General features: G+C 55.6%; 1 long non-coding RNA gene across 1 annotated transcript; it reads left to right on the top strand.

Annotated features, from left to right (window-relative positions):
• Nucleotides 1-7,769: 7,769 nt before the first annotated feature.
• On the top strand, nucleotides 7,770-8,322 carry LOC115382994 (uncharacterized). The gene is made up of 3 exons (XR_003930613.1): nucleotides 7,770-7,791; nucleotides 7,908-8,091; nucleotides 8,255-8,322. It is a non-coding gene; the product is annotated as an uncharacterized LOC115382994 (long non-coding RNA).
• The last annotated feature ends 547 nt before the right edge of the window (nucleotides 8,323-8,869 follow it).

Genomic DNA, 8,869 nt, shown 5'->3' on the forward strand with positions numbered 1-8,869 from the left:
CTGGAGGCGACTCAGCGGGTGTTGTTCCTGCAGGTCAGTGCAGCGTGGAGGGAATGCTTCCCGTCTACAGGAAGGCCTGCGACAACCGGCAGTTCTGCTTCGCGTACGCCAACGTGGAGGACGACCCCTGTCCCACCATTTCCAAATACCTGCAGATCACCTTCAGCTGTGAGCAGAAAGGTGTGTCCCTGTTTCCTCCTGCCGTCCGAGGCTCCGTCCCGCCCCGAGCCGCCCCTGAGCTGGCTCTGCTTCCTGTCTGCTCTCAGTGTGTCCGCACGGCCTGGGCGTGGAGGACGGGAACAACACGGACGTCCAGCTGTCCGCCTCGTCCTCCTCCGGAGCCTTCACTGCCAGCCTGGCCCAGCTGAACGGGGACTCCTGCTGGATGCCTTCAGGAGGCGGTACGTACCAGAGAGCAGGTTCACGTCGTTAGATCCTGAAAAGACCCGGAGGACAGCTCATCAGGAGCTGAGCCATGTCAGAGCAGAGGAGGGGGTGTTAGCAGAGACCTTTGGGGACTTGACACACTCTCCTCCATCTGTCTTCATCTGGACTCCCATGTCTCCGTCACAGAATCCTCCAGCTGGGTCCAGGTGGACCTGGGCCAGACCAGAAAAGTGATGGGCATTGTGATCCAGGGATGTCCTCAAAGTGACAACTGGGTCACCAAGTTTAAGATGCAGCACAGCCTCGATGGAATCTTCTGGACGGACTACACAGCTGACGGAGAGGTGAGTTCTCTGGTTCCACAGAAAACCTCCGTTCAACCCGAAGAGCTACAAGAACCTTTGGTTATCCTCCAAATGTGCAGTTCTTCCCAGGTTCGACAGACAGGGACACAGCCGACACTCAGCTGCTGGGAACGTCGGTCTCGGCCAGATTCATCCGCATCTTCCCAACAGAGTCCAACAACCGGATCGGACTGTGCTTCGACGTGTTAGGATGCACACCTGACTGTAAGAACACAACAGAGGCTTCACAGGAAGATGCTCTATAATCTGGATGTTAGAGGAGGAAGATGCTCTATAGTCTTCAGAGCAGTGTGTCTTTGTGTCATTTACTATAACTGTGGTTCAACAGATGCCATCAGCTGTCAGAAGAAGCCTGACCTGAACTTTGCAAATGATCGAATGACGTGAGTAAACTCTAAAAACTCTAGAAACTCTTTTGAAACCCCATGAAGAAGCGTTGTACGTCTGTTGTGACACGTTTGTGTTCGTCAGGGTTCACTGTCCGGCAGGATGTGCCAAGGCTGATTATGCGGTGTACGGTACTTCCACGTACCGAGGGGTGAGTCCAGGTGTCCTTCAGAGGTAAAAGCAGCCTTTTCTCCTGTATTCTGATCGTCCATGGGTTTCCCGTTGAACAGGACTCAAACATCTGTGCAGCAGCCATTCATGCAGGAGTGATCCTCAACGAGCTGGGAGGCGACTGCACCCTGCTGAAAGCCGACGGCCAGGACTTCTACCCTGGCTCCGTCAGGAATGGCATCACCTCCAAACAGTCAGTGGACCAAATGTTATTAACCAGCAGCGAGCGCCATGGAATAACAGGATCTAAACCCGTCGTTTGGACTGTTTTCAAGGGAAAACAGGAAGCGTTTTGGGTGTTTATGTGACAGGAAGTGCTCAGAGCCAAACTCTGTCTCCATTGAAACGGGAAAAATGAAACTTTTTGTGAGCCCCGGTCCTGCATGTTTGAGTTCTCTCCCTGCTTCAGCACACCTCGATCTGATGCTGAAGCTTGCTAAAAAGCCCAGGAATGAGTCCTCGTTGCAGTCAGGTGTGCTGCACCTGGGACAGACCTGAAGCCTGCAGGACTGCGGTCCAGGAGGACCAGAGTTGAAGCAGCTGTCTTAAAGATGTCCATGAACTTTTTCTGTGTTCTGTAATCTCACTCTGAACAGATATGATGGAGATTATAACGTGTCCTACACGTTCGCAGACGGGGGTGAGTGGAGCTGCCTTCCTAATCCCACAGATTGGAGATGAAGTGAACAGCCGGTCATGACGGTGGTCTGCCTCTCTGTCACAGAGCTCAGGTGTCCTGGAAACGACTGGTACGAGTTTGGCGAGTTCTGCTACAAGCCGTTCAGCGAGAGGAAGACGTGGCACGGCGCCCGGCAGGCCTGCAGGGCCCAGGGGGCCGAGCTGGTGTCCGTGCTGTCCATGGCCGAGCAGAACTGGCTGGAGAGCTACCTCTACATGGGTGAGGACGCACTCAGGGACTCGGTCAGCACATCTGTGGTGTTTGAGTAGAAACGCTCTCACTGAGGACACTTTCAAAAAGATGGTCTGAGCAACTGGTGTGCGGCATTCGCTGCCTATAATTTGACACCTGCATCTCTCACGTTGCGGGTTAACTACATGTTGCACCTCGCTAACCGCTGTGTTTGTCCTGTGGTGCAGCCACCAGCGACATGTGGACGGGTCTCAATGACCTGGCATTCTCAGGGCTGTTCATGTGGTCCGACGAGCACCTGACCACCTTCACGTACTGGGCTCCGGGCGAGCCCAACAACCACGAGGGCTTCCAGGAGGACTGTGTGGAGATGTCACACCAGGTGAGGGGCAGCCGACGACCACCACTCAGCCATTAAATCATACAGGAACTGTGAAGATATCACTTATTTCAACATCTGCGCCACGACAAAGAAAAGCTTCAAAGTGTTGTTTCCTTGTTGACTGATTCCAGACGGGCCGATGGAACGACGTGGCCTGCACTGAGCTCAACTCCTACATCTGCAAGCAGGCTAAAGCTCATTACCCTCTCCCGTCGGTGAGGCCCACGGTGTACGGCTGTCCTCAGGTGAGACCCGCGTGCCCCCACCACACACGGACATGGCGCTGTACCGGCACTGTGTGTTCAAACCCTCCGCCTGCGTCAGGGCTGGGACGCCTACGCCCACGCCTGCTACTGGATGGAGGAGACGGCCAGGAGCTGGACGGAGGCCAAGGCCTTCTGCACGGAGAAGGAGGGCTTCCTGGTGCATGTGGGAGACATGTGGGTACAGATTATCTGACCTTACTCCGATATGGCCTCACCCTGACCCGAACCCTGGGGTGACTTTACGTCCGCCTCTCTTTCAAACTGCAGCTATGAGCAGGCTCACTTCACCGTGGCTCTGTCCTCGCGGACGGGTTTCTGGTGGATGGGCCTGCGCGCTCAGGGTGGCGGCAGCGGCGGCGTGGACTACGTCTGGGACAACGGCTCACCAGTCACCTTCACTCACTGGGACAGAGACCAGCCAGGTCCGGCACCGGCTGCAGCTTCACCGCGCGAGGAAACCTCCACGCCCGACTCAACGGCGTCTTTCTGTCCCGTCTCCAGATAGCGGGGACGGTACCTGTGTTGCTATGACAACCGGATCGGCCGGCGGCTTCTGGGACGACAGGCAGTGCTCTGAGAAGTTCGCCTTCATCTGCGAGAAGCCGCGACCGGACATCGGCCCGCCCACCGCCGGCCCGACTCCGCCTCCAGCGCAGGGCTGCGCAGCCGGTTGGACGGCGCTGCCGCACTTCAGGAACTGCTACAAGGTGGGCCCAACCCCAGAAACCCAGGGTCTACATGTTGCCTTTTATCTTTAATGTTAGGATTAACACTTGTTCTTGGAACGGACCATGGCCGATTCCCTGCAGCTCTTCCACAAGATGGACTGGTCCCAGAAGAAGAACTGGGGCGCCGCACGCAACGACTGCTTCTACAGGGGGGGGGATCTGGTCAGCATCCACAGCCAGGAGGAGAAGGAGTTCCTCTCTACCTACAGCAAAGGCACCAACAAGTGGATCGGCCTCAAACACAACCCTACAGGAAGTGGGTTTGATTCCCATGTGTCACTAATCACTCTGGAGCGACGGTCTCAAAACCCCCCCCCCCCCCCCCCCCCCCCCCCCGTCCGGTTCCCAGGGTACTGCTGGAGCGATGGGACCCCGCTGTCCCACACCAACTGGGCTGACGGGGAGCCCAACAACCACGAGGGCCGCGAGGAGTGTGTGGAGATGGTGAGCAGCCCCAGCGGGACGTACTCCTGGTGGAACGACCTGAACTGCGACGCCCATCAGGACTGGATCTGCAAGATCGTGAAGGGGAAGGAGCCGGTCGAGCCCCGGGTGGCCCCCTTCCCTCTCCCAGGTACCGCCGCTTTGCTCTTCACCTCCAGGAGGAAAGGGTCCAACAGAGCCAGACGCACCTGCTCAGGCAAACAGGTTCCTCTCCAGCTCCACAGCAGCTCTGTTTCTCTGCTGCTGTCAGATTTCCAGGATATCTCATCATTGGTTGGTTTGGTTCCAGTTCTCTTTCAGAACTCTTTCAGATAAAACCTCTTCTTTGGTAGTGTTAATCACATCTACTGAATGTTCACGTACATTCAGTGTCCATTTCGGTCAAGACAATAAAACATGATGCACTGATTCCATCCTGCCACGCTCACCCTGGATGTTTCCCAGTCACTTCAGATGTTCTGCAGGACCACAGTGTCCCAGTGTCAGTCGGGTTCAAACCAGTCCATCCCTCCGTCTCCAAGGAGCAGAAATGTCTTCCCCTCTGGCCCATAGTCCACTCCACTTCCTGCCACTGGAGCTGCAGTTCTCCTTCAATATGCCATTACACTCACTGTTCCGCAGAAGGATGAACAAAAATCTACATCCTCTTCTGAGAGCACTTTCTTTGCAAGAGAGTCTGTAATTTCATTTCCTTCTATTCCTGAAAAACTGGGTATCCACAAAAACATATGTGGCATCCTAATCTGTCAACTCAAACAGCTTGAAATCTCCCAGATTTAATCTGGAAATACTCTTGATCTCCCTTCTTTTAAAGCCTCCAGAGCAGCAACAGAGTAATACAATAGAGAGCATGCAACAGTTTTTTGAGGCACATTCTCCTTTATCCATTTCAGAGCCCATAAATTAGCAAGTAGCTCAGTGGAACAAACTGACAGACTATCTAAGAACAGACACTCTGTTTTAACCCACCGGTGGCCACATACACCCCGAGCCCAGGTCTTCCACAATCTGGGTCCTAGAGCCATCAGTAAAGATTAATTTAAATTCATTTAATTGCTTCAGACATTTATTTACTGCATCTCTGGAAACACTCCTCCCCCTTTCTAACAGCTGGAGATGAACCAGGAAGAAGCCAGAGGGGAACAGGAGACAAGAGTTCTTCCTCACTCTGCCTTGATTGAAACACGTCACTTTTGGTATTTGCTTAATCTGATGAATGGAAGAGGTCTACTCAGTGATCCAGACCTCTGAGGTCCTCAGGAAGAGGTCTACTCAGTGATCCAGACCTCTCAGGAAGAGGTTTACTCAGTGCCTCCGAGTCAGGAGAAACCAGGTGAAGCAGCGTTCAGTTCCTCACCTGAACAGACTTCCTGCTGTCACACTCTCTTCTTTCAAATCAGGACTTAAATTAAACCACTATAATTAACTCAGTCTTTCCATTAAACTATAGATTTTACCTTGTTTCATCACCTTTGTCTTAGATAGTAGTGTTCTGATGAAATCTGAATCCCGTTTAAGCGCTGGAGTGCGGTTTGAACCCTGGCTGGAGGAAGTACAACGGCATCTGCTACTACTACAACGACACGGACATGGTGGACTTCCACACGGCGGTGCTGCGCTGCTACGCCGAGAAGGCTCTGCTGGTGTCCATCCTCAACCAGCACGAGCAGGCCTACGTCAACAGCATGGTGAGGCGCCGCCGGGCCCCGGAGGGGTTCCCCCGCAGGGGCTCCGCTGACCCGGTGTTCTCCTGCCCCTCCAGGTCGGCACCGGGAAGGTCTCCGCAGCCTGGATCGGACTGAGGAAGTTTGGCGTGGCCAGCGGACAGTACCTGTACGTCAGCCTCAGCGCTCATCATCAGTAAATCGTACGGTACCTCCAGAACTGCTTCAGGCATCAGTATGGGGATAACTGCTGCTTTTCTTCCTCAGCTGGGTGGACAACTCGCCGGTCTCCTACACTCACTGGAGTCCCGGTGAGCCCAACAACGCCAACGGGGAGGAGCAGTGTGTCCAGATGAACAGACATCAAGGTACGACAGGTCACTGGAGGTGCAGCCTGTGGGTTTCAGTGACATCTAGTGGTCACGGTGTGCACGGCAGCCACCTTCACCAACCTGAAACGCCCTGAAATGCATTCATGACCTCTGACCTGTTAAAGGTGGATGGAACGACGCCAACTGTGGGCGGGCCGGGGCGGGCTATGTCTGTAAGAAATACCACGGAGACGACCACACTGCGGCCCCGCCCACCCAGCCCTGGGAGGGAAACTGTCCAGAAGGTAACTCAGGGAGGGGGAATCCGTTGAACTCGTTATACTTAAAGGTCTAATACACGATTTTCTCGAAAAGACGAAGCCCCAAGTCTGTTACTCACTTTTTGAACAACACGCATGCGCCAGACCATCCGCCCGGCTCTCCTGCTTCTCCCAGGAAACGCGGAAGTGTACGAGCGCGATCTCCTCTTCTCCGGCGTGCACGGCTCTGTTTACAGTTTCTGCGATCCGCCTCGCTCATAAATAAAGCTTTTTTTCCGAAACAGTTACAGTTTCATTATGTCAGACTCGCCATCGGTAAGTACCAGCTCAGAAGCTCACCGGCTTCATGAACACTCTGAATGCGCATGCGCAAAAGGGAGAAGCTGATTGGGCGCAAGCACGTAGAACCGCCTTACGAAAGCAGCTCGTCAGAATGATTGACAAACAGACCCACCAATTATTTAGGTGATCCACCCGGAAATCAAAATCGTGTATTATACCTTTAAGGCCCTGTTGGTTCTGTGGCTCTTCTGTTCACATATTTTGGAGAGCTTTGTGATGAAAAAAAAACACATACTGGTCTCTTCCAGTGTTCGCAATCGTCCTTCCAGGAGTTTAAACTGAATGGTTTTTGTTGCAGGCTGGATGCGGTTTAAGGACAAGTGCTTCCTGTTCAAAGGGAAAGGCAACGACATCCACGGCACCTGGTTCTTCGCTCGGGACTGGTGCAAAGATCAGGGAGCCAATCTGGCCATCATCGACAGCCAGGATGAGAACAGTGAGCTCAGCACTGATTAATGCAGGAGTTCTGACTGAAGAGAGCCTCCATGTCTCCATCCTCCTCTTCCTCTTCCTCAGACTTTGTGACCAGCTACCTGAAGGACCTGCAGCACCAGACGTGGATCGGCCTGTCGGACCTTCTGGTGGAGAACCAGTACGCCTGGAGCGACGGGGTCAGCTCGGTACTCTACACCAACTGGAACGACAACGAGCCCAACAACGTGGGCGGAGCGGTATGGCCATCGCTCCACGTCGACAGAACAGTCCTCCTCAGCCGCCGGGCGTCTCCAGCTTCTCATGCTCCTCTCCACAGGAACACTGCGTGGCCATCACTCACAACATGGTGGCGAGCGGCAGGTGGAATGACGTCGCCTGCAGCAAGAACCACAGCTTCGTCTGCTCCATGAAGAAATGTCAGTCAGCGCCACGGCGGTGGAGTCAGAAACACGGTGCCTGAACCGTTCAGGAGCAGACGGTCTTAATGTTCTGGCTGGTGTGTTTCCGCCCCCCCTCAGCGAGCAGCATCGATCCCCCCCCGGCGACCAAGAGCCCCTGCCCGTCCGACTACATCTCCTGGTACCAGAACTGCTACAAGCTGGTGGAGGAGGCGGCGAGCTGGGAGGCGGCGCAGGCCGCCTGCCGGCAGCAGGACCGGGGGGACCTGGTCAGCGTGGACTCCAGCTATGAGCAGGCCTTCCTGTCCGGGGTGGTCCTGAAGGGCAAACACGAGGCCTGGATGGGACTCCGGCGCCAGGTGCTGCCTGGAAAACACTCTCATTAAACTGACTGATGGGATCAGAACCTTGGGTTCCCAAGGTCTCTATCAGTGTCTCACGTCTCCAAACATTCTGTCCCCCGACGGTGCCGCAGGGCGACGGCTCCTACAAGTGGTCGGACGGCTGGCCGGTGTTCTTCACCCAGTGGGGCCCCGGAGAGCCCAGCAACCTGCAGGACGAGGGCTGCGTCAGCATGCACGCCGCCTTCCCCTTCCACGGCACCTGGAACGACACCGACTGCGCCGTGGCCAAGTCCTACATCTGCAAGATCTCCTACGGTACCGCCCCCTCCGTCCCAGGCTTTGACGACCCTCCTCGGTTGACGGGATTGGTTTGATTAACCACTTCCTGTTTCTAAAGCTTTAAACTTACAATAACGCAGATTTTTATTCCAAACCCGTGCCCGTGCTTGGCAGTAGTTGAGGACTGGTTGTGTTTCAGACTCTCCGCCGCCGACCCCCGCCCCCGGCGACGGGCAGTGTGTGTTCGGCTTCGTGCCGTACGGCCGCCACTGTTACTACGCGTACGACGGGAGAAAGGGCTTCTCCTGGCCCGAGGCGCAGCACAGCTGCCAGCAGGCCCACGCCGAGCTGGCGTCCTTCCACAGCCGGGCAGAGGTGGAGTTCATCGTCAGCCTCAACCGCACCAAGTACCACCACCTGTGGATCGGCCTGACCCGGGACAGGAACTGTGAGTCCGGACCCCCGTAGCGTGTCCGGAGGGCGGAGTGCGCCGGCCTGCTGGACTCTGCTGTGTGTCATTACAGTCGGCTGGGGGTGGACCGACAAGACGGCCGTGGGCTTCCTCAACTGGGCGGCGGGCGAGCCCAACGCGGCGTTCCACCCCGGGGAGACCGGCGAGGAGGAGTGCGTGGAGATGTACCACGACGGCCTCTGGAACGACAACAACTGCCTGGAGAGGAGGGGCTTCGTCTGCCGCCACCGCCAGTGTAAAGTCTCTTTTCTTTACTGTCCACTGTGAGGACGGGCAGACCACTCACCCGCTGTCTGTCAAACTTTCAGACTACCACACGGACGAGAACAAGGACCCGGTGTT

This window comes from Salarias fasciatus, assembly GCF_902148845.1.
Source record: "Salarias fasciatus chromosome 7 unlocalized genomic scaffold, fSalaFa1.1 super_scaffold_4, whole genome shotgun sequence".
NCBI lineage: Eukaryota > Metazoa > Chordata > Actinopteri > Blenniiformes > Blenniidae > Salarias > Salarias fasciatus.